Source organism: Marmota flaviventris, chromosome 10, assembly GCF_047511675.1.
Source record: "Marmota flaviventris isolate mMarFla1 chromosome 10, mMarFla1.hap1, whole genome shotgun sequence".
NCBI lineage: Eukaryota > Metazoa > Chordata > Mammalia > Rodentia > Sciuridae > Marmota > Marmota flaviventris.
The window spans coordinates 35,001,220-35,025,287 of NC_092507.1; the positions used below are offsets into that span (position 1 = coordinate 35,001,220).

Here is a 24,068-nt window from a genome sequence, read left to right on the forward strand (position 1 = left end):
GCTGGCCTTGATCTTGTGATCTTCCTGCAATATCTCCCAAATTGCTGGAATTATGGGCATAAACCACTATGCCTGGCTTGCACTGGGATAAATTCATTTAATCCTCCCATCAACTTAGTATGGTAGTACTAATATTACTTTTAAAGATGAGAAAATTAAGTTTATAGAGGTTACAAAATTTGTCCAAGGACCCCTAATTATTAATAGGCAAACCATCCTTAACCTTTCCTCTGAATTACTTGTTTATCCAACTACCAATTTGATACTTTCTGATCTCCCATTCCCAAAATCTGTCCCCATAGTTTTCCCCAGTACAATCACTGGCAATTCAATTCTTCCCATTGTTCAAGTAAAAAAAAATCTAAGTAAAAGTCATTCTTGACTCCTCCCTTCCCTTATGCTAATATCCCACACCAAAATCCATTAGGAAATCCCATTGCCTCTTTCAAAAGTAGACAAGGGTAGTAGACAAGGCTGTAGCTCAGTGGCAGAGCACTTGCCTTGCACATGTGAGGCACTGGGTTCAATCCTCAGCACCACATAAAAGTAAACAAATAAAATAAAGACATGCTGTCCATCTACAACTATAAAAAAAAAACAACACTTTTTTTTTTAAGTAGACAGAATCCACTGGGTGTGGTGGTACATACATGCAATCCTAGTGACTCAGGAGGCTGAGGCAGGGGGATCATAATTTGAGACCAGCCTCTGTAACTTAGTAAGGTCCTAAGCAACTTAGTGAGACTCTGCTTCAAAATAAAAAATAATAATAAAATAATAAGGGTTGGGGATGTGGCTTAGTGGTAAATGTCACCGGGTTCAATCCCTAGTACCAAACATACATACACACACACACACACACACACACACAATCCAACTGCTACTCTACTTCCATTGCTACCACATGGTCCCAGCCATCAACAACTATCTGAATTATTTCCATAGCTTTCTAACTTAATATTCATCAATTACATACTTACATAGTTTCAAATAGGCATATAACGGAATTAACAGGCCCCTACCCTGCTCCATCCACACAGAATCCTACTCTACAGAAAGAACTGCTTTTAATTTTTTTTAGAAGAAACTATTTCTTCTATTTAACTTTACACATTTAGTTAACATACTTAAACTACTATTTCTGACCTTATCTATGGCTTGCCAGTGTACAAGCTGAGGTTGGAGCACTCAAACTATTTCCATTCCAATGTTCTTATAAGACAAATCTGGGTAAGATGAATATTCAGGGAGGAAACATCAAGACTCAGAATTTATATGATTGTGACTACAATCACTACTAGGGCAAATACTATGTTTTATTTCTTTTGCAATTTTTTTGCCTCACTTTTCATTTGCTTAGTTATCATGTGCCTACCATTATTTTTACCCAAAGCCTCCAACAGAATTGTAAAATTCTTCTGAATATGAATTTCTACTCTGCCAAACATACCATGAAATCTCTTAACTTCTTTCCTCAACCCCCTCACTTCCACAGTATCTCTCCTGGAGTTCATGTTCCTTCTATGCCTATTTGGACTACTTATTCTATAGACTATTGCATAGGGGACTTCTTGGTTACCTTCTTATCCTCCTTTCTAAATCTCATGCCTTTATTTTTTACTTCCTTGTTTTATTTACCACTTTGTTTTGATAGGACACATCCTCCAGCAGTTTCATGAGAAAGGGGTACATGAGAGGCAAATGCTTTGAGACCTTTGTCTAAAAATGTCTTTATTAATACTACTCTCATGCTTGATTGGTAGTTTGGCTAGACACCTAGTTCTGAAGAGGAGGCTGGAGGTGTACCTCAGTGGACAAACACTTGCTTAGCATGTGCAAGATCTTGGGTTCAATCTTCAGCACTACACACATGTGTGCACACACAGAATTCTAAGCCTAAAAATCCTTTTCTCTCAGAAAGCACTGTTCTGTTGGTCTACCTCCATAGCTGACATTAAGATCTAATGCCACAGATTTTTCTACTCTTTTATGGGATCTAGTTTTATTTTTCTTTGTGGAAGTGCTTAGAATCTTTCTCTTATTATCCACATTCTAAAAATTTCATAATGATATGCTCTGGGTGGTATTTTTTCATTTATTGAATTGGGCACTTAATGGACCCTTTCCATCTGGAAGTTCATGCCCATTTGTTCTAGAATATGTTCTCTCATTAATAAAAATAGTAAACTTGCTAGGTTGATCTTTTAATTTTCTTTTTTCTCTTATTTTTCATCTTTTATGTTTCCCTATAAGAGAGAATTTCTTCAAACATTTATCTCAAATTTCTATTAAAATGGTTTTATTTATTATATTTTTATTTATTTGCTAAATAAATAAATAAATTCAGGCTAAATTCCCAGGTTCATTCTACCACTGAGCTACAGCTCAGTCCTTTTTATTTTGAGATAGGGTCTCACCAAGTTGCTAAAGCTGATTTCAAACTTGTATTCCCCCTGCTTCAGCATTCTAAGTCACTGGCGTGCACCACCATACCTTAACCTCCTTTATTTATAAAATTTATTATTTTTTTTCATGTGGCACTGAGGATTGAACCCAGGGCCTCACACATGCTAGGCAAGCACTCTACCACTGAGCCACAATCCCAGCCCCTTTTTGTCTGTTTTGTACCAGGGATTGACTCCAAGGGTGCTTTACCACTGAGACACAACTCCACACCTAAATTTTTATTTGTATTTTGAGACAGCAAAATAAAGTTAGTTGCTTAGGGCCTCACTAAGCTGTTAAGACTGGCTTTGAACTTGCGACCTGTACCACCAAGCCTGGCTTTTTTTTTTTTTTTTAACTTTTAAAAATTGTCTTCTTTGGGGCTCGAGTTGTGGCCCGATGGTAGAATGCTCACCTAGCATGTGTGAGGCACTGGGTTCAATCCTCAGCACCACACAAAAATAAAATAAAGGTATTGTGTCCACCTACAACTAAAATATATATATATGTGTGTGTGTGTGTGTGTGTGTATAAAAATTGTGTTCCTTGGACTGAGGTTGTGGCTCAGTGGTAGAGTGAATGCCTAGCATCCATGAGGCACTGGTTTCGATCTCAGCACCACGTAAAAATAAATAAATAAAATAAAGTTATTATGTCTATCTACAACTAAAATTTTTTTAAATTGTCTTCCTTTTCTTTGGAGCTATTCATTTTGTCCAGGAAAAATATTCACCAATTTCCTGGCAGGTGGTATGAATGCGGGTGGAATGAGGATAATTCCTACATGCCTGAGAGGAAGACGACCAGAAGTCTTACAAGCCTCACCACTTAGTATGCAGTCTATCCCTCTCAGCTCCCTCTTTTCATTATGAAATTCTTCCCTCATCTTATGCCATGTCAGATGCTTCTAGTATGAAGCATTTCTGGTTGTTTGTTTTGTTTTGTTTGTAGTACTGGGAACCAAACCCAGGAACATTATATTACTGAGCTAGACCCAGCCGTTTTTATTTTTTAATTTGGTAAGAATAAGTTCAAAGATCATGAAGTAGGAAAAACTCAGTGTGTTGGAGAAACAAGCAGATTAGTCATGGTGGTTAGAATAGTGTAAGAGGAGCTGGGGTTGTGGCTCAGTGGTAGAATGCTCGCCTAGCACACATGAGGCACTGGGTTCAATTCTTGACATCACGTTAAAATAAAAATACTGCGTCCACTTACAATTAAAAAATAAACATTAAAAAAAAGAATAGTGTAAGAAAAGGGAGGAATGATGAGAAATAAGGCCACAGGCAGGCTGGCCAAATCATTGAAGGCCTTTTAGATCAAAGTCTGGATTTTATTTTAAGGGTCACCAAAAAAAAAAAAAAAAAAACATACAGAAGGAAATTCAAGGACATGATATGATCTGATTTACCTTTTAAAAATTCAATCTGGTTATTATGGGGCAAGGAGAAACCAAAAGATCAATTAGAGAGGCTGGCCTAGGCAACAGATATGGAGGTAGTTAAGATGTAGTCAGACTCAGGACACATTTTGAAGATAACGCTGAAGTAGATGGTTTGAAATGATATGTAAGAGAAAGACATTAAGGATGACTTGGTTTTTTGGCCTAGGTAAAAGATGAATATTCATTTTGTTTACTAAAGTACGGATGGAAAAAAAATGGAGGTAGACAAGAATTGATCAATAATGATCTCTAAATGGTATTCAATATTAAAAACCATTTTATTTCTGAGTTGTAATACTTCACTCACTATCCACACACAATGACATAAATATTACTGAAGCTTATTTCTTATTTTACAAAATTATTCTGCTTATATGAAATTAGAAGTTAAACTCAAGTCCTAAGTCATTGGAACATCTATCTTAGCACAGTGAAGAGGGAAAAAAAAAAAAAAACAATAAGAATCCCTTACCAATAGGCTTGTGTTACAAAAAAAATGCTTTGAAAGCTCCCATCTCACATCTTGCATGACTCCTTTACCTACTTTCTAAGATTACAATGTTAAAATCAGAGAAATCAACTTCAACCCATCATTTTAAAACATATTTATTCTGAAAACAAATACACACTCCTAAAACAATATATTTTTAAAAGCTCATAATTTACCAGGTGCAGTGGCACATACTTATAATCTCAGTGACTCAGGAAGCTAAGGCAGAAGGATCACAAACTCAAAGCCTGCCTCAGCAACTTAGTGAGACCCTGTCTCAAAATTTAAAAATAAAATAAAAAAGGGCGGGGATGTAGCTCTGTAGTAAAGTACCCTGGGTTCAATCCCCAGTACTGAAGAAAGAAAAATAAACTATACAATTAAAGCTGTGCATCGGGAGTTTAAAAAAAAAACGGTGGGAGGGGCAGCTAAGAGATGAGGGAAATAATTCACTCCAGGTAAAAGTGAAGAGGACTAAACTATAGCAGATACATACAAGAAGGAACAAATGCAAAAGTCTTTGAAGATTGAGAATCAAGGCTTAGCTTCTCATTAGAAAGAACAAAAGGCATTATATAAAGATGACTGGGATTTTTCAAGATAGGTAACTAGAAAGATTATCTTAAAAACTGAGCCTAGAAAAATATCCTGCCATATCCTCAGGCACTAGCTAGTGCTATTCTTTTAATCTTTTTTTTTTGTGTGTGTGTGTGTGTGTTGCTAGGAATTGAACCCAGGGCCTTGTGCATGGTAGGCAAGCACTCTACCAACTGAGCTACATCCCCAGCCCCCACCTGTTTCTAACATGTATAGTTTGCTTCCTAAGGAGACTGGAAGACAATAGGCCTATCCTTTTTGTATTCATCATATGACTTATTACAGGGCTGGACCGGGTAGTTTCAAGTAAATATTTGGTGAATTAAAGGGCATATAGTCTCCATTTTAACAAAACGGCACTCATATTGTTGTTACTGAATTTCTGAAGAAAAACTAAAAAATTTTGAACAAAATTAGATCAGAATGTGACCTAAACATAAAAATAAACAAGAGAATGTGAACAAAGAATCTAAAAGAAATATTAAATTTCTCATGGCATGAAGAATAACAAAGAGGTATGAGAACAAATCCTGGTGCAGATCCTCAGAAAGGCCATTGGGGAATGGAAGTGAGCAGGACATGGAATTGGGTTACAGATCCTGAGCACAAGACTTCCTGGCATAAACAACCTTATTCACAGGAGGTCCAATCCATTCAACAAAGTACTTTATTCTTTTCTTTTTTAACTGATAATTTAAAACAATGGATAACAAAACAACCAATCTTAATTGTACCTCTGTATAAAAATGCATGCAAAATTTACATACCTACTACTTCTATGACTTTACAAATCCCACTCTTTACCTTCCAAATAAAAATCTGAGGGAGGGAGGGAGGGAGATAATAGGAAAAAGGAAAGTAGGGAGCTTAGGGTCAAGAAAAAGAGAAAAAAACTGCAAAAGTTCGGCTCACTCTCTCCTGCTGGGCACATAATATCTCTGGCAGCTGAGAATGAAGAGGCATGCCCAGAGTATTAGATACTCGCCATCTGGCAGGTCACAAAGATGGCCTTCTTTCCCAACTAGAATTTCCAAATCACTAACACAATAATTTTCAACTACTACTACTTCCTTTCTTCCTCTCTCTCTCACTCCTTTTTTTTTCCCCCCGTAAGCAGGAGACCCTTTCAAACTCTTATACAGAAGTTCAGTATAAAACAGATTAAAAAGGCCAATGCAGTGGCACATGCCTGTAATACCCAAAACCTGGGAGGATGAAGCAAGAGGACTATAAATTTGAGGCCACCATCAGCAACTAAGTGAGATTCTGTCTCAAAGTAAATAATAAAAAGGGCTGGAAATGTAGTTCAGTGGTAAAGCACCCTTCGGTTTAATCCCCAGTACTCACCCCCCATCAAACAAACAAACAATAAAAAAAAAAAAAAAATCAGACAAAAAGTGGAGCTGCTCTGGCTAGATGAAGCCAAGAGGGGAACAGAAGCCTCATCTGCTCATCAACCTACCTCCCTCCCAGGACCAGCTTCTAAAAAGGTGCATCTGTGAGGGCTGGGGTTGTAGCTCAGGCCCTGGGTTCAATCCTCAGCACCACATAAAAATAAATAAATAAAGGTATTGTGTCCAACTAAAAAATATTTTTTAAAAAAGTGCATCTGTGAAAATTGCAGGGTTCCAAAGGGATGGGTTCTTCCCAATTTCACTCTAATGATCTCAATGTAGAGGAAAACTGGTTCACATTTTTGCCTCAGCAAAAGAGAATTTATAGTAATTACAGTTTGAAAACAGACTAAGATAGATATTAACAAATAGCAAGAAAAATTTTAAGTGTTAACAGTAAATTGCTAAGACAACTAAAAAGCATATGGAAAATAAAAATTCTAAGAACTCTGAGACTAGATTATAACTAGATTATACATCCTTAGACCTTTTTTATTTTTTATTATGAGACAGGGTCTTGCTAAATTGCTTGGAGTCTCGCTAAATTGCTGAGACTGACCTTGAATTTGTATTCTTCTGACTCAGCCTCCCCATTCCCTGGGATTACAGACATATGCCACCATACTCAGTTTAGCTTATTATTTAAGGAGCCTTAAAGAAGTATAAAAAATGTTTCTAGGCCTGGCATGGTGGTGCACCCCTGTAATCCCAGCAGTGTAGGAGGCTGAGAGGAGGATCACAAGTTCAAAGCCAGCTTCAGCAACAGCAAGGCACTAGGCAACTCAGTGAGACCCTGTCTCTAAATAAAATACAAAATAGGACTGGAGATGTGGCTCATTGGTTCAGTGCCCCTGAATTCAATCCCCAGTACCAAAAAAAAAAAAAAAGTTTCCATTGCTATAACATTCCTCTGGGTAACAAAAGCCCAGAGGACTTTGCTCTAGATTATTGGTTAGGATAATTTCCTTTTGTTGTATTCAAAATATATACAATGAAAATAAAAACACAGGTACATGAAATATATAAACAATTAGAAGCTTCTTTTAAAAAAAGAATCCATTTTCAGGCTTTTAAACCACTATAACTTTGGGGGGGGGCGGGCTGAGGTTGTGGCTCAGTGGTAAAGCACTCGCCTAGCATGTGTGAGGCACTGGGTTTGATTCTCAGCACCATATATAAATAAATTCATTAAATAAAAGTCCATTGAGGGATCGGGAAGATGGCGGCGAGGGGAGTGCATTGCCCCCGTGTGCTGCGTCACTGTGTGGGAGTATGACAAGTCAGGACGGCTAAAGGCTATCTTGTTAGGAATTTCCAGCAATAGTGGGGTGCTCCGGAACCTGGAGGAAGGATTTCCATCGCACGAGGATCGGCTACAGGGACTCAAACATGAGTGATTTGTCGCACGAAGGGTAACACTGCTTATTCAGCAAATCGCCCCGTGGCTAGAGTCTGCAGCGCGCGCTGGGAAACGAGGAGATAGCGACGCAGGAATACAGCGCTGCAGTTTCTGCCAGCCGTGCAAGCATCATACTCAGGGCTGAATTCTGGGTTCGAGACGGGGGAAGGAAGCGGTCCATCTCGGTTCTCCACACCGGTCAGACCACAGAGGAGGCCAGCGGCCACCATGTTGGAGAGCTGACGTCACCATCCCTGTTTTCGACTGACCGCAGCTCATTCAGCCATAGAACAGGTAATTTCAGGCTGCCATTCGCCTGCGGCTTGCGGACAGACTGCTCAGGCTCAGTGCCTGGGTGCTTCTTAGAGCCTGCTCTTATTGGAGCGAGCACCGAGCGCGGGGCGGCCGAGTTCCGGATCCCGGAACTGCCCTGGCCCAGGGCTGGGGAGCCTGCGGAGGCTGCTTCTTGGAGCCTGCTCTTATCAGAGCATACACCGGCCCTCGGAACTGCCCTGGCCCTGGGATAAGGAGCCAGCGGATACTGCTTCTTGGAGCCTGCTCTTATCAGAGCATACACCGAGCACGGAGCGGCCGAGTTCCGGCTCCTGGAACTGAACCCACGGGGGCTGCTTCTTGGAGCCTGCTCTTATCGGAGCGTACACTGAGCACGGAGTGGACGAGTTCCGGCTCCTGGAACTGCCCTGGCCCAGGGCTAGGAGCCCGCGGAAACTGCTTCTCGGTCCGGGTCCTGCTGAGGGCCGGTCAGGACTCACCCGTTGCTTTGGTTGCCCGGCAAGGGGACCGAAATGCTGCCATTCGCATAGGATACCAACATGGCAGAGATCTGATGTCATCAGAAAGCGGCAGAGGAGAGAACTTCATCAATACCAGCGGCGACAGAAACAGCTGGTCTCCTGGTAGGGGGGGTGAGGCACAGATACCCGAGTCTCTCTCGATTTGTCGTCGAGCCAGAGGGGAGGAGCCGGGCCGCCGCCAGCGCCCGGAGCAGGCCCAGCAGCTCGCCGGCGTGGTGATCACATGACCCCAATTGGAGAGATGGTGGAGCGGAGCCGCCACCCGCGCCCGCAAGGTGGGCAGACCCGCGACCCAGTGGTACACAGGCGTGGTAGGAGGGGCAGGGCAGAGCCGCCGCCCGCGCCTGCAAGGTAAGCAGACCTGTGACAGACTGGCGGGTCAGGCCCAGCGGCCTGCCAGCGTGGTACACACGTCACTGCAACTGGAGTAGGGGCAGAGCAGATCCTTCGCCCACGCCAGGATCAGGCCCTGCCGGTGTGGTGGTCACGTGACCCCAATTGGAGTGGGGGCGGAGCGGAACCGCCACCCGTGCCCACAGGGTGAGCAGACCTGTGACCAACCTGCAGATCACGCCCAGCAGTCCGCAGGCGTGGTAGGAGGGGCAGGGCAGAGCCACCGCCCGCGCCTGCAAGGTAGGCAGACCTGCGACAGACCGACGGATCAGGCCCAGGAGCCTGCCGGCGTGGTACACACATCACCCTAATTGGAGTAGGGGCAGAGCAGAGTCGCCGCCCGTGCCAGGAACAGGCCCAGCGACCTGCCGGCGGGGTAGTAACGACACCCCAATTGGAGTAGGGGCAGAGCAGAGCCACCACCCGTGCCCGAAAGGTGGGCAGAATTGCGACCGACCAGCGGGACAGGCCCAGTGGCCTGCCGGTATAACAGACACGTCACACCATTTGGAGTAGGGGCAGAGCAGAGCTGCCGCCCGCGAATGCAGGGTAGGCAAACCTGCAACCGACCGGTGGATCAGGCCCGGTGGCCTGCCGGCGTGGTACACTCGTCACCCCAATTGGAGTAGGGGCAGAACAGAGCCGCCGCCAGCGCCCAGAACAGGCCCAGTGACCTTCCGGCGTGGAAGTCACGACACCCCAATTGGAATAAGGAGAGAGCAGAGCCGCCGCCCGCGCCTGCAGGAAAGAAACGCAAGCAGTATGAAAAGACAAGGAAAGAAAGGAACACAAGTAATGCAGGTCAACGCAACTTTAGAAGAGGTAACAGCTGCAGCAGATGGAATGTCAGATAAAGAATTCAGGATATACATGCTTCAGATGATCTGGAGTATCAAGGAAGACATTAGACAGCAAAATCAGACAATGAAAGATCACTTCGACAATGAATTACGCAAACAAATCCAGGAAGCAAAGGATCAACTATACAGGGAGATAGAGGTTATAAAAAACAAACAAACAGAAATCCTAGAAAATGCAGGAAGCAATAAACCAACTTAAAAACTCAATGGAGAATACTACCAGCAGAGTAGAACACTTAGAAGATAGAACATCAGACAATGAAGACAAAGTATTTCAACTGGAAAAGAACATAGACAGCTCAGCAAGACTGTTAAGAAACCATGAGCAGAACATCCAAGAAATATGGGATAACATTAAGAGACCAAACTTAAGAGTCACTGGGATACAGGAAGGTACAGAACTCCAAACCAAAGGAATGAGCAGTCTATTCAATGAAATAATACGAGAAAACTTCCCAGACTTGAAGAACGAGACAGAATCCCAAATCCTAGAAGCCTACAGGACGCCGAATGTGCAAAATCATAAGAGATCCACACCTAGACACATTATAATGAAGATGCCCAACATACAGAATAAGGAGAGAATTTTAAAAGCTACAAGAGAAAGGAAGCAGATTACATTTAGGGGTAAGCCAATCAGGATAACAGCTGATCTTTCAACACAGACTCTGAAAGCTAGAAGATCCTGGAATAACATATTTCAAACACTGAAAGAAAAGGGGTTCCAACCAAGAATTGTGTATCCAGCGAAATTAAGCTTCAGGATGGAAGATGAAATTAAAACCTTCCACGATAAACAAAAGTTTAAAGAATTCCCAGCTAGAAAACCATCTCTTCAAAACATCCTCGGCAAAACATTACAGGAAGAGGAAATGGAAAATAACAATGAAAACCAACAGTGGGAGGTAGGACAGTAAAGGGGGGGAAAATAATCAAAGAGGAAAATAAACCATGTTTAGTAACAGAAATAAACAAATATGGCTGGAAGAACAACCCATATCTCAATAATAACCCTAAATGTTAATGGCTTAAACTCACCAATTAAGAGACACAGGCTAGTAGAATGGATCACAAAACAAGACCCAACAATATGCTGCCTACAGGAGACGCATTTGATAGGAAAAGACATACATAGGCTGAAGGTGAAAGGTTGGGAAAAATCATATCACTCATATGGACTTCGGAAACAAGCAGGAGTGTCCATACTCATATCAAATAAAATAGATTTCAAGCCAAAGTTAATCAAAAGGGATAAAGAGGGACACTACATACTGCTCAAGGGAACCATACACCAACAAGACATAACAATCATAAATATATATGCCCAAACAATGGTGCAGCTATGTTCATCAAACAAACTCTTCTCAAGTTCAAGAGTCTAATAGACCACCATACAATAATCATGGGAGACTTCAACACACCTCTCTCACCACTGGACAGATCTTCCAAACAAAAGTTGAATAAGGAAACTATAGAACTCAATAACACAATTAATAACCTAGACTTAATTGACATATATAGAATATACCACCCAACATCAAGCAGTTACACTTTTTTCTCAGCAGTACATGGATCCTTCTCAAAAACAGATCATATATTATGTCACAGGGCAACTCTTAGACAATATAAAGGAGTAGAGATAATACCATGCATCTTATCTGATCATAATGGAATGAAACTGAAAATCAACGATAAAAGAAGGAAGGAAAAATCATGCATCACTTGGAGAATGAACAATAGGTTACTGAATGATCAATGGGTTATAGAAGACATCAAGGAGGAAATTAAAAAATTCTTAGAGATAAATGAAAACACAGACACAACATATCAGAATCTATGGGACACATTGAAAGCAGTTCTAAGAGGAAAATTCATTGCTTGGAGTTCATTCCTTAAAAAAAGAAAAAACCAACAAATAAATGATCTCATACTTCATCTCAAAATCCTAGAAAAAGAAGAGCAAAACAATAGCAAAAGAAGTAGAAGGCAAGAAATAATTAAAATCAGAGCTGAAATTAATGAAATCGAAACAAAAGAAACAATTGAAAAAATTGACAAAACTAAAAGTTGGTTCTTTGAAAAAATAAACAAAATCGACAGACCCTTAGCCATGCTAGCGAAGAGAAGAAGAGAGAGAACTCAAATTACTAGCATACGGGATGAAAAAGGCAATATCACAACAGACACTTCAGAAATACAGAAGATAATCAAAAACTATTTTGAATCCTTAGACTCCAATAAATTAGAAGATAGTGAAGGCATCGATAAATGTCTTAAGTCATATGATCTGCCCAGATTGAGTCAGGAGGATATAGACAACCTAAACAGACCAATATCAATTGAGGAAATAGAAGAAACCATCAAAAGACTACCAACTAAGAAAAGCCCAGGACCGGATGGGTATATAGCAGAGTTTTACAAAACCTTTAAAGAAGAACTAATACCAATACTTTTCAAGCTACTTCAGGAAATAGAAAAAGAGGGAGAACTTCCAAATTCATTCTATGAGGCCAACATCACCCTGATACCTAAACCAGACAAAGACACTTCAAAGAAAGAAAACTACAGACCAATATCTCTAATGAACCTAGATGCAAAAATCCTCAATAAAATTCTGGCGAATCGGATACAAAAACATATCAAAAAAATTGTGCACCATGATCAAGTAAGTAGGATTCATCCCTGGGATGCAAGGCTGGTTCAATATACGGAAATCAATAAATGTTATTCACCACATCAATAGACTTAAAAATAAGAACCGTATAATCATCTCGATAGATGCGGAAAAAGCATTCGACAAAGTACAGCATCCCTTTATGTTCAAAACTCTAGAAAAACTAGGGATAACAGGAACATACCTCAATATTGTAAAAACAATCTATGCTAAGCCTCAGGCTAGCATCATTCTGAATGGAGAAAAACTGAAGGCATTCCCTCTAAAATCTGGAACAAGACAGGGATGCCCTCTCTCTCCACTTCTGTTCAACATAGTTCTCGAAACACTGGCCAGAGCAATTAGACAGACGAAAGAAATTAAAGGCATAAAAATAGGAAAAGAAGAACTTAAATTATCACTATTTTGCAGGTGACATGATTCTATACCTAGCAGACCCAAAAGGCTCTACAAAGAAACTATTAGAGCTAATAAATTAATTCAGCAAAGTGGCAGGATATAAAATCAACACGCATAAATCAAAGGCATTCCTGTATATCAGCGACAAATCCTCTGAAATGGAAATGAGGACAACCACTCCATTCAAAATATCTTCAAAAAAAATAAAATACTTGGGAATCAACCTAACAAAAGAGGTGAAAGACTTATACAATGAAAACTACAGAACCCTAAAGAGAGAAATAGAAGAAGATCTTAGAAGATGGAAAAATATACCCTGTTCATGGATAGGCAGAACTAACATCATCAAAATGGCGATATTACCAAAAGTTCTCTATAGGTTTAATGCAATGCCAATCAAAATCCCAACGGCATTTCTTGTAGAAATAGAGAAAGCAATCATGAAATTCATATGGAAAAATAAAAGACCCAGAATAGCAAAAACAATGCTAAGCAGGAAGTGTGAATCAGGCGGTATAGCGATACCAGACTTCAAACTATACTACAGAGCAATAGTAACAAAAACAGCATGGTACTGGTACCAAAACAGGCGGGTGGACCAATGGTACAGAATAGAGGACACAGAAACCAATCCACAAAACTACAACTATCTTATATTTGATAAAGGGGCTAAAAGCATGCAATGGAGGAAGGATAGCATCTTCAACAAATGGTGCTGGGAAAACTGGAAATCCATATGCAACAAAATGAAACTGAATCCCTTTCTCTTGCCATGCACAAAAGTTAATTCAAAGTGGATCAAGGAGCTTGATATCAAATCAGAGACACGCCGTCTGATAGAAGAAAAAGTTGGCTACGATCTACATTCGGTGGGGTCGGGCTCCAAATTCCTCAATAGGACACCCATAGCACAAAAGTTAATAACTAGAATCAACAAATGGGACTTACTCAAACTAAAAAGTTTTTTCTCAGCAAAAGAAACAATAAGAGAGGTAAATAGGGAGCCTACACCCTGGGAACAAATCTTTACTCCTCACACTTCAGATAGAGCCCTAATATCCAGAGTATACAAAGAACTCAAAAAATTAGACAATAAGAGAACAAACAACCCAATCAACAAATGGGCCAAGGACCTGAACAGACACTTCTCAGAGGAGGACATACAATCAATCAACAAGTACATGAAAAAATGCTCACCATCTCTAGCAGTCAGAGAAATGCAAATCAAAACCACCCTAAGATACCATCTCACTCCAGTTAGATTGGCAGCCATTATGAAGTCAAACAACAACAAGTGCTGGCGAGGATGTGGGGAAAAGGGTACACTTGTACATTGCTGGTGGGACTGCAAATTGGTGCAGCCAATTTGGAAAGCAGTATGGAGATTTCTTGGAAAGCTGGGAATGGAGCCACCATTTGACCCAGCTATTCCCCTTCTCGGTCTATTCCCTAAAGACCTAAAAAGAGCATGCTACAGGGACACTGCTACATCGATGTTCATAGCAGCACAATTCACAATAGCTAGACTGTGGAACCAAACTAGATGCCCTTCAATGGATGAATGGATAAAAAAAATGTGGCATTTATACACAATGGAGTATTACTCTGCATTAAAAAATGACAAAATCATAGAATTTACAGGGAAATGGATGGCATTAGAGCAGATTATGCTAAGTGAAGCTAGCCAATCCCTAAAAAACAAATGCCAAATGTCTTCTTTGATATAAGGAGAGTAACTAAGAACAGAGTAGGGTCGAAGAGCATGAGAAGAAGATTAACATTAAACAGGGATGAGAGGTGGGAGGGAAAGGGAGAGAGAAGGGGAAAAGCATGGAAACGGAAGGAGACCCTCAGAGTTATACAAAAGTACATACAAGAGGAAGTGAGGGGAAGGGGAAAAATAATACAAGGGGGACAAACGAATGTCAGTAGAGGGGGCAGAGAGAGAAGAGGGGAGGGGAGGGGAGGGGAGGGGTGATAGTAGAGGATAGGAAAGGCAGCAGAATACAACAGACACTAGTATGGCAATATGTAAATCAATGGATGTGTAACTGATGTGATTCTGCAATCTGTATATGGGGTAAAAATGGGAGCTCATAACCCACTTGAATCAAATTGTGAAATATGATATATCAAGAACTATGTAATGTTTTGAACAGCCAACAATAAAAAATTAAAAAAAAAAAAAATTAGACAATAAGAGAACAAACAACCCAATCAACAAATGGGCCAAGGACCTGAACAGACACTTCTCAGAGGAGGACATACAGTCAATCAACAAGTACATGAAAAAATGCTCACCATCTCTAGCTGTCAGAGAAATGCAAATCAAAACCACCCTAAGATACCATCTCACTCCAGTAAGATTGGCAGCCATTATGAAGTCAAACAACAACAAGTGCTGGCGAGGATGTGGGGAAAAGGGTACACTTGTACATTGCTGGTGGGACTGCAAATTGGTGCGGCCAATTTGGAAAGCAGTATGGAGATTTCTTGGAAAGCTGGGAATGGAGCCACCATTTGACCCAGCTATTCCCCTTCTTGGTCTATTCCCTAAAGACCTAAAAAGAGCATGCTACAGGGACACTACTACATCGATGTTCATAGCAGCACAATTCACAATAGCAAGACTGTGGAACCAACCTAGATGCCCTTCAATAGACGAATGGATAAAAAAAATGTGGCATTTATACACAATGGAGTATTACTCTGCATTAAAAAATGACAAAATCATAGAATTTGCAGGGAAATGGATGGCATTAGAGCAGATTATGCTAAGTGAAGCTAGCCAATCCCTAAAAAACAAATGCCAAATGTCTTCTTTGATATAAGGAGAGTAACTAAGAACAGAGTAGGGACGAAGAGCATGAGAAGAAGATTAACATTAAACTAGGATGAGAGGTGGGAGGGAAAGGGAGAGAGAAGGGAAATTGCATGGAAATGGAAGGAGACCCTCAGGGTTATACAGTGGAGGGGGTAGAGAGAGAGGAGGGGAGGGGAGGGGAGAGGAGGGGAGGGGGGATGGTGGAGGATGGGAAAGGCAGCGGAGCACAACAGACACTAGTATGGCAATATGTAAATCAATGGATGTGTAACTGATGTGATTCTGCAATCTGTGTATGGAGTGAAGGTGGGAGTTCATAACCCACTTGAATCAAAGTGTGGAATATGATATGTCAAGAAATTTGTAATGTTTTGAACAACCAACAATAAAAATTAAAAAAAAAAAAAGTCCATTGACAACTAAAAAAATATTTAAAAAAAAAACTTTGAGACAGATGGCTTATGGAGAACAAAACAGTCAACATAGCATACAAGATTAACAATAATTATTATTTCACATATATACTTATAGCATGAGAGTTCCTATGCCAAAAGCTTTGTTTTCACCATTGTATTTGTTGGCTACTTGTGAACATCAAAATACACTGAAAAAAATATAGTTTTAACTGTAAGTATTGTTTTTATTTTTTGGATTTGACCTATAATTATTTATTCAGTCATCTTATGCTGGCTTTATTTTTCAATGTCTTTTAAAATGTAACCAAGCAAACCTTTTTGGTGAGAAATTCAGTAATGTTCTACTAGTCTCAGTTCTTTACAGGATAAGAGACTGTCAATATGTCAGAATATACAGCCTCTGCTACGAATGCTCTTAGAAAGCAGATGCATGCATGCCAGCCAGTGCACATCCTATAATGCTATATTCTCTTCTCAGAGAATGTCGTTGAGGCAGTATTTTACAGTTTAAGAGCTGGGTTCACCTAAAGAGAGAAATCAAAGACCTTAGAATTGGAAAGATCTACCTTGCTCTTGGATAGGCAGAATTAATATCCTCAAAATGACCATACTACCAAAAGCACTACATAGATTTAAAGCAATTCCAATCAAAATCACAATGGCATTCCTCATAGAAATAGAAAAAGTAATCATGAAATTCATCTGGAAAAATAGGAGACCCAGAATAGCTAAAGCAATCCTTAGTAGGAAGAGTGAAGCAGGTGGCATTGCTATACCAGACCTTAAACTATACTACAGAGCAATAGTAATAAAAACAGCATGGTATTGGCACCAAAACAGATTGGTAGACCAATGGTACAGAATAGAGGACACAGAGACTAACCCACAAAATTATAATTATCTTATATTAGACAAAGGTGCCAAAAACATGCACTTGAAAAAAGACAGCATCTTCAATAAATGGTGCTGGGAAAACTTGAAATCCATATGCAAAAAAATGAAATTAAACCCTTATCTCTCACCATGCACAAAACTTAACTCGAAATGGATCAAGGACCTAGGAATTAAAACACAGACTCTGCATCTAATAGAAGAAGTAGGTCCTAATCTTCATCATGTGGGATAAGGCCCCAACTTCCTTAATAATTAGACTCCTATACTGCAAGAATTAAAACCAAGAATCAATAAATGGGATGGACTCAAACTAAAAAGTTTCTTCTCAGCAAAAAAAAAAAAAAAAATTTTGTGAGGTGAACAGAGAGCCTACATCCTGGGAGCAAATTTTTATCCCTCACACATCAGACAGAGCACTAATCTCTAGTGTATATAAAGAACTCAAAAAGCTAAGCACCAAAAAAACAAATAACCCAATCAACAAATGGGCGAAGAACCTGAACAGACACTTCTCAAAAGAGGATATACAACCAATCAGCAATTATATATTATACATATACAGCACAAAGAAACAATCTGTGAGGTCAATAGAAAGCCTACATCCTGGGAGCAAATTTTTACCCCTCACACATCAGATAGAGCATTATCTCTAAAGTAAATAAAGAACTCAAAAAGCTAAGCACCAAAAACACAAATAACCCAATCAATAAATGGGCCAAGGACCTGAACAGACATTTCTCAGAAGAGGATATACAATCAACAAATATATGAAAAAAATGTTCATCATCTCTAGCAATTAGAGAAATGCAAATCAAAACTAAGATATCATATCTCACTCCAGTCAGAATGGCAGCTATCATGAAGACAAACAACAATAAGTGTTGGTAAGGATGTGGGGAAAAAGGTACACTCATACATTGCTGGTGGGACTGCAAATTGGTGCAGCCAATATGGAAAGAAGTATGGAGATTCCTTGGAAATCTGGGAACGGAACCACCATTTGACCCAGCTATTCCTCCCCTGGACTATACCCAAAGGACTTAAAATCAGCATACTTCAGGGACACAGCCACATCAATGTTTACAGCAGCACAATTCACAATAGCTAAAATGTGGAACCAACCTAGATGCCCTTCAGTGGATGAATGGATAAATAAAAAATGTGGCATATATACACAATGGAATTTTATTCAGCAATAAAAGAGAATAAAATCATGGCATTTGCAGGTAAATGGACGGCGTTGGAGAAGATAATGCTAAGTGAAGTTAGCCAATCCAAAAAAAAACAAATACCGAATGTTTTCTTTGACATAAGGAGGCTGACTCATAGTGGAATAGGGAGAGGGAGCATGGAAGGAATAGATGAATTCTAGATAGGGAAGAGGGGTGGGAGGGAAAGGGACGGAACAGGGGATTAGCACCAGGATGGTGGAATGTGATAGACATCATTATCCAAAGTACATGTATAAAGACACGAATTGGGTGTCAACATGCTTTATATACAATTGCAGATGTGAAAAATTGTGGCATATATGTGTAATAAGAATTGTAATACATTCCACAGTCATTTTTTTAAATCAATTTTAAAAAAAGAGCTGGGTTCATATCCATGCTCTGTGATTCACTACAACCTTCTTGCTACCTATTGCAGCTTTTTAAATTTCTGTTTATTGTTCATTATGTTGCTGAATGCTCATTTTGGGCTGGGTACTATTTCATTCACTTCACATTTAATCCTAACAGTCCCAGGATGGATTTTTTTTCAACCCTGTTTAAAAATGTGTTCTTTTTAGATATATACATGACAAGAGTATATTTTGACATATTATACACACATGGAGTATAACTTTATTCTAAGTAGGATGCCATCCTTATGGTTGAACATGATGTGGCATTTCACTGTTATTGTATTCATATATGAACATAGGAAAGTTATGTCTGATTCATTCTAACTCTTTTCTATTCCCCTCTCTCCCTTCCCTTCATTCCCCTTGTCTAATCCACTGAAATTTTTTATTCCTGCCCTATTGTATAACTCTATTTTTTTTATTTTCTTAAAGTTGTTGGTGGACCTTTATTTTATGTATTTGTATGTGGTGCTGAGACTCGAACCCGGTGCCTCACCATGCTAGGCAAGCACACTACCACTGAGCCACAACCCCAGCCTTAACTCTATTTTTTATACATTAGAAAACTAAGAACAAAGAATGTTACTTTTTATATAATTTATTTATTTAGGTACACAGGATTGAACCCAAGAGCTTTTTACTACTGAGCTACATCCACAGCCCATCTTTTTTTTTTTTTTTTCCTAAGAGAAGATTTTATTTATTTTTGTATTTTCTCATATCTAATGGCTTCTGGCATTCCTTTGTTTGTGACTGTAAATGCTTCTCTTCTGTGTTTATGGGGCTTCCAAAACAAAAAATATAGATAAGCCCTTTTCGTAGGGAAGATTTTTCAAACATAGCAAGTAACTACCCTTTAACCCACAGGGTCTGACAACCATATTATAGGATATGAAAGATGCTCCAATATGCTTGTTCTTCCAAACATTGTTTGCAAAGTCTGCATTGACAAAAGTCAATTCATTGCACAGAATGAGTGACGTGAGTCTCTGCTCTGCAGTCCAGAACAGGATGTAAAAGAGCCCCCAAAGTGAGTTTAAGACAGGGCTTTACATGACATAGCTGACAAAATCCATTTCCTGGCTCTCAGGGTTCTCAGCGTTCTCCCTGTGGTTTGTTTTCAGATTCTGCATAGCACAGACACCTGGGCTTCGGATCCAGTACAGAAGCCTACAAAAAGATTTTTTAAAATGGCGGGTTCCAGACACCAAGGGCCCATCTTATTTTTTTTTAATTTTGAGATGGTCTCGATAAATTATTGAGGCCGGCCTCAAATTTGTAATCTTCTTTCTCGTCTTGCCTTCAAAGTAGCTGGGATTATAGGTGTAGGCCACAGTGCCTGGTTTACTTTATAATTTAAAGGGTGGGATGGTGAGGATCAATTCTAAGCAATGGGACTAGAAAGAGATAAGCTTAAAAAATACAAGGAAATGACATGAGAAAAGCAAGGGTCACACTAATTATAACACTATCTATGTACTTCTAGGCTGGAACACATGTCTAGTAAAACAAGGGCAAAGATATATAAGTGAACTCTAGCCCAGCATTGTCCAATGCAAGTGCTCTACCACCAAGCTACATCCCAGCCCAATTTCTCCACTTTTTGTTTATTTATTTATTTATGGTACTGGGGATTAAACCCAAGAGTGCTTAGCCACTGAGCCACATCCCAAGCCCTTTTTTTTAAATTTTGAGATAGGATCTAAATTGCTTAAGCCCTCACCAAGTTGCTGGGGTTGGCATGGAACTTGAAATCCTCTTGCCTTGGCCTCCTGAGTCATTGGGATTATCACTGGGATTAAAGGCATGCACCGGGCTGGGGATATAGCTCAGTTGGTAGAGTGCTTGCCTTGCATGCACAAGGCCCTGGGTTCAATCCTCAGCACCACAAAAAAAAAAAAAAAAATCATCTAAACTTTAGGGGGCTGGGGATGTGGCTCAAGTGGTAGCGCGCTCGCCTGGCATGCGTGAGGCCTGGGTTCGATCCTCAGCACCACATACAAACAAAGATGTTGTGTCCGCTGAAAACTAAAAAATAAAAATATTTTAAAAAAAAATAAAAATAAAAAATAAATAAAGGCATGCGCCTCTCTGCCCAGCTTCCATTTTTAAAATCAGATCACTCATTATTAAGCTGCTTAAGTTCTTTATATATTTTGGAATATTATCCTCTTTTTAAATGTATGTTTCCTTTGCTGTGAAGCAGCTTTCAGTTTGATGCAATCTCATTTGTCTATTTTCACTTTAATTGCTTGTATCTATGATTATCCAGACCAATGTTGTAGAGCTTTTCCCATTTTCTTCTAGGAGTTTTACAGTGTCAGGTTTTAATATACTAGTTCTATTATATGACAACTATATTTAAAGTGTTTTTATGTAATGGAATAAAATTTAATTAGGGTTAATCTCAATCTTCACCAAGAAAAAAAAAGGAAAAAATATACATACATATGTATTTTTAAAATCAATCTTCCAGGCTGTGCATGTATCTCTGTGGTAGAATGCTTACCTAGCATGAGGCCCTGGGTTTAATTCCTATACAATCAAAATAAATAAATAAATAAAGGCAATCTTCCACAGGGTACGGTGGTGCATGCCTATAATCCCAGCTATTGGAAAGGATGAGGCAGGAGAATTACAAGTTTGAGGCCAGCCTCAGCAGTTTAGTGAGAACTGGTCTCAAAATAAAAAATAAAAAAGGCTGGGATGTAGCACAGTGGTAAACTGCACCTGAGTTTAATCCCCAGTACTGGAAAATAAAATAATAAAATCAATCTCCCATGCATTTAGTTCACAATGAAGAGAATAAGGAAAGATGAAATTAAAAAGATAGGCAGGGGGCTGGGGTTGTGGCTCAGTGGTAGAGCGCTCGTGTATCACATGTGAAGCCCTGGGTTTGATCCTCAGCATCACATAAAAATAAATAAACAAAATAAAGGTATTGTGTCCAACTACTTCTAAAAAACAAATATCAAAAAAAAAAGATAGGCAGGCTGTCATCCAGCATCTCAAGAGGCTGAGAAAGGATGATCACAAATTCCAAGCCAGCCTTGGTAATTTAGTGAGGCTCTAAGCAATTTAGTGAGACCCTGTCTCAAAATAAAAAATGAAAAGGGTTGGGGATAGGTCTGGGATTGTGGCTCAGTGATAAAACACTTGCCTGGCACATGTGAAGCACTGAGTTCGATCCTTAGCACCACATAAAAATAAAACAAAGGTATTATGTGTCCATCTACAACTAAAAAAAAAAAAAGTAACTTTTTTTTTTTTTTTTAAAGGGTTGGGGATGTGACTCAGTGGTAAAGTGCCCCTGGGTTAAATCCCCAGTACTCTCCCCAACACACACACACACTCAAATATAGACAGTAAATATGCCTAAATGTTAATGCTAGTTTTATTCCTAAGTACTATGATTAAGGGCAAATTAAAAAAAAATTTTTTTCTTTAGTTGTAGATGGACACAATATCTTTTATTTATTTATTTATTTATTTTTATGCAGTGCTGAAGATCAAACCTAGTACCTCACAAGTGATAGGCAATTGCTCTACCACTCCATAATCCCAGCCTTAGAGGCAATTTTTATTTTCTTGTTTTTTACTATTTTCTGTTTCTACAGTGACCATATATCATTTCTATGATAATAACAAAATATTAATTTTTTTTTAATCAAGATGAAAATATAATAATCTTCAAAATTCCTATGCAGAATATCAAATAAAGCTTCTTCTATCTAATTTTGAAACATGGCAGAAGCCTAACTGATCCCTTGGTCAGCAGTCTTCCTTACACTCAACTATTTTGCATCTTGTCACCTAACACTAAACTATTTTGTACCTTGTCATACTAGTCCCACCCAGAATTCAAAAGAGCGTAAACTATAATCTTCTTGGTTTTAGGCAAAGCATTCTTGAATAATTTGACAAAATTCTATCCTTCCACCTTCATCTACATTGCTATTCAATCAAACCCTGTTCTTTTAAGAGAAGCCTGATAAAATCAGGCCTTACAGCCAGACCTTGACCAACATATAATCTCCTGGCCTTGGTTCCTTTAATAGAGAGTGGTGAAGATTAAATTTTCAAATAAGTAAAGTGTACCAGCATGAAATAACCCTTCACAAGTGGTGACTGTCATTATTGTCGTTATTGGGGTTTTTCTTCACTGGTTCCTCAAAAAGCTTTGCATGTCTACATCTAAACTTTATATGTCACTATTTGTTCTCTTTAGAGTTCCTTTCCTTTCTTCTAAAAGCCCTTTAAGCCACATGCCTGTAATCCCAGCAATTTAGGAGGCGAAGGCAAGAGGATCACAAAGCCATCTTCAGCAACTTGTCAGGTAAGCAATTTAGCATGACCCCAGTCTCAAAATAAAAAATAAACAAAGAGCTGGGGATGTGTCTCAGTGGTTAAGCACCCCTGGGTTAAATTCCCAGTAACAAAAAATAAAATAAAGCATTTAAGATTCAAGGTCAGGGGCTGGGGTTGTGGCTCAGTGGTAAAGTGCTTGCCTAGCATGTGTGAGACACTGGGTTCGATCCTCAGCACCACATAAAAATAAATAAATAAAGGTATTGTGTCCACCTACAACTAAAAATATTTAAAAAAAAAAAAAATTCAAGGTCCAGTTCAGGTCTCCCTTTTTTCCCCTCTCTAAAGTTAATGTGACTGTCAGGAGTAAACTTTGAGCTTCTATAGTACTTACGAGTTACACTCAACCCAAATAAAGGCATCCTAGTTGATTTTAGTTAATGTTCCCTGCATGTAAGTCCTAGATTCACTGAGTATAAATTCCTTGGTAGCAGACACTCCATTTTATGTATACCTTCATAACTTTTTGATGTCTGAAATGTCATCAGGCATATATTATATGCTCAAAATACATGTTGATTTAATTTACATATTTAAATGAAAGTCATCACAATTAAAATACTGGATGAATATTTTTAATAGACTTGGAAGCTAATGATTCTATATAAAGACAGGAAGTTTCTAGTAAGCAGCATAATTTACTTCCATAATTTAGTATCACTGACCAAACATGTAAGCCATACATGTAAGGTATGTGATTTATCTCTAGTTCGACAGATATATAAAAATTAGCAATAAATGACCCTAAGAGAATAATACTTTTAATATTTCAAAACATCTTGTAATAAGCTCTAATTAAATATATATTCAATTAAATTGTCTTATTTGGTTTCATTTGGAAATACACTTGCCTCACTAAAATATCAAGAGAAATATTCAGATAATGATTACTAAAAGTGATAAGTATATAATTATATAACCTTATATATGAAAATAATTCTCAAAGACACACTATGCGGACTGGGTTTGTAGCTCACTGGTAGAGCACTTGGTTAGCATGGGTGAGGCACTGGGTTCAATCCTCAGCAT

At 39.1% G+C, this 24,068-nt stretch overlaps 1 protein-coding gene across 6 annotated transcripts in view; it reads right to left on the minus strand.

Moving 5' to 3' along the window:
* Tesk2 (testis associated actin remodelling kinase 2) overlaps positions 1–24,068 on the minus strand; it is a 144,435-nt gene that overhangs the window by 56,192 nt on the left and 64,175 nt on the right. The window lies entirely within an intron of this gene.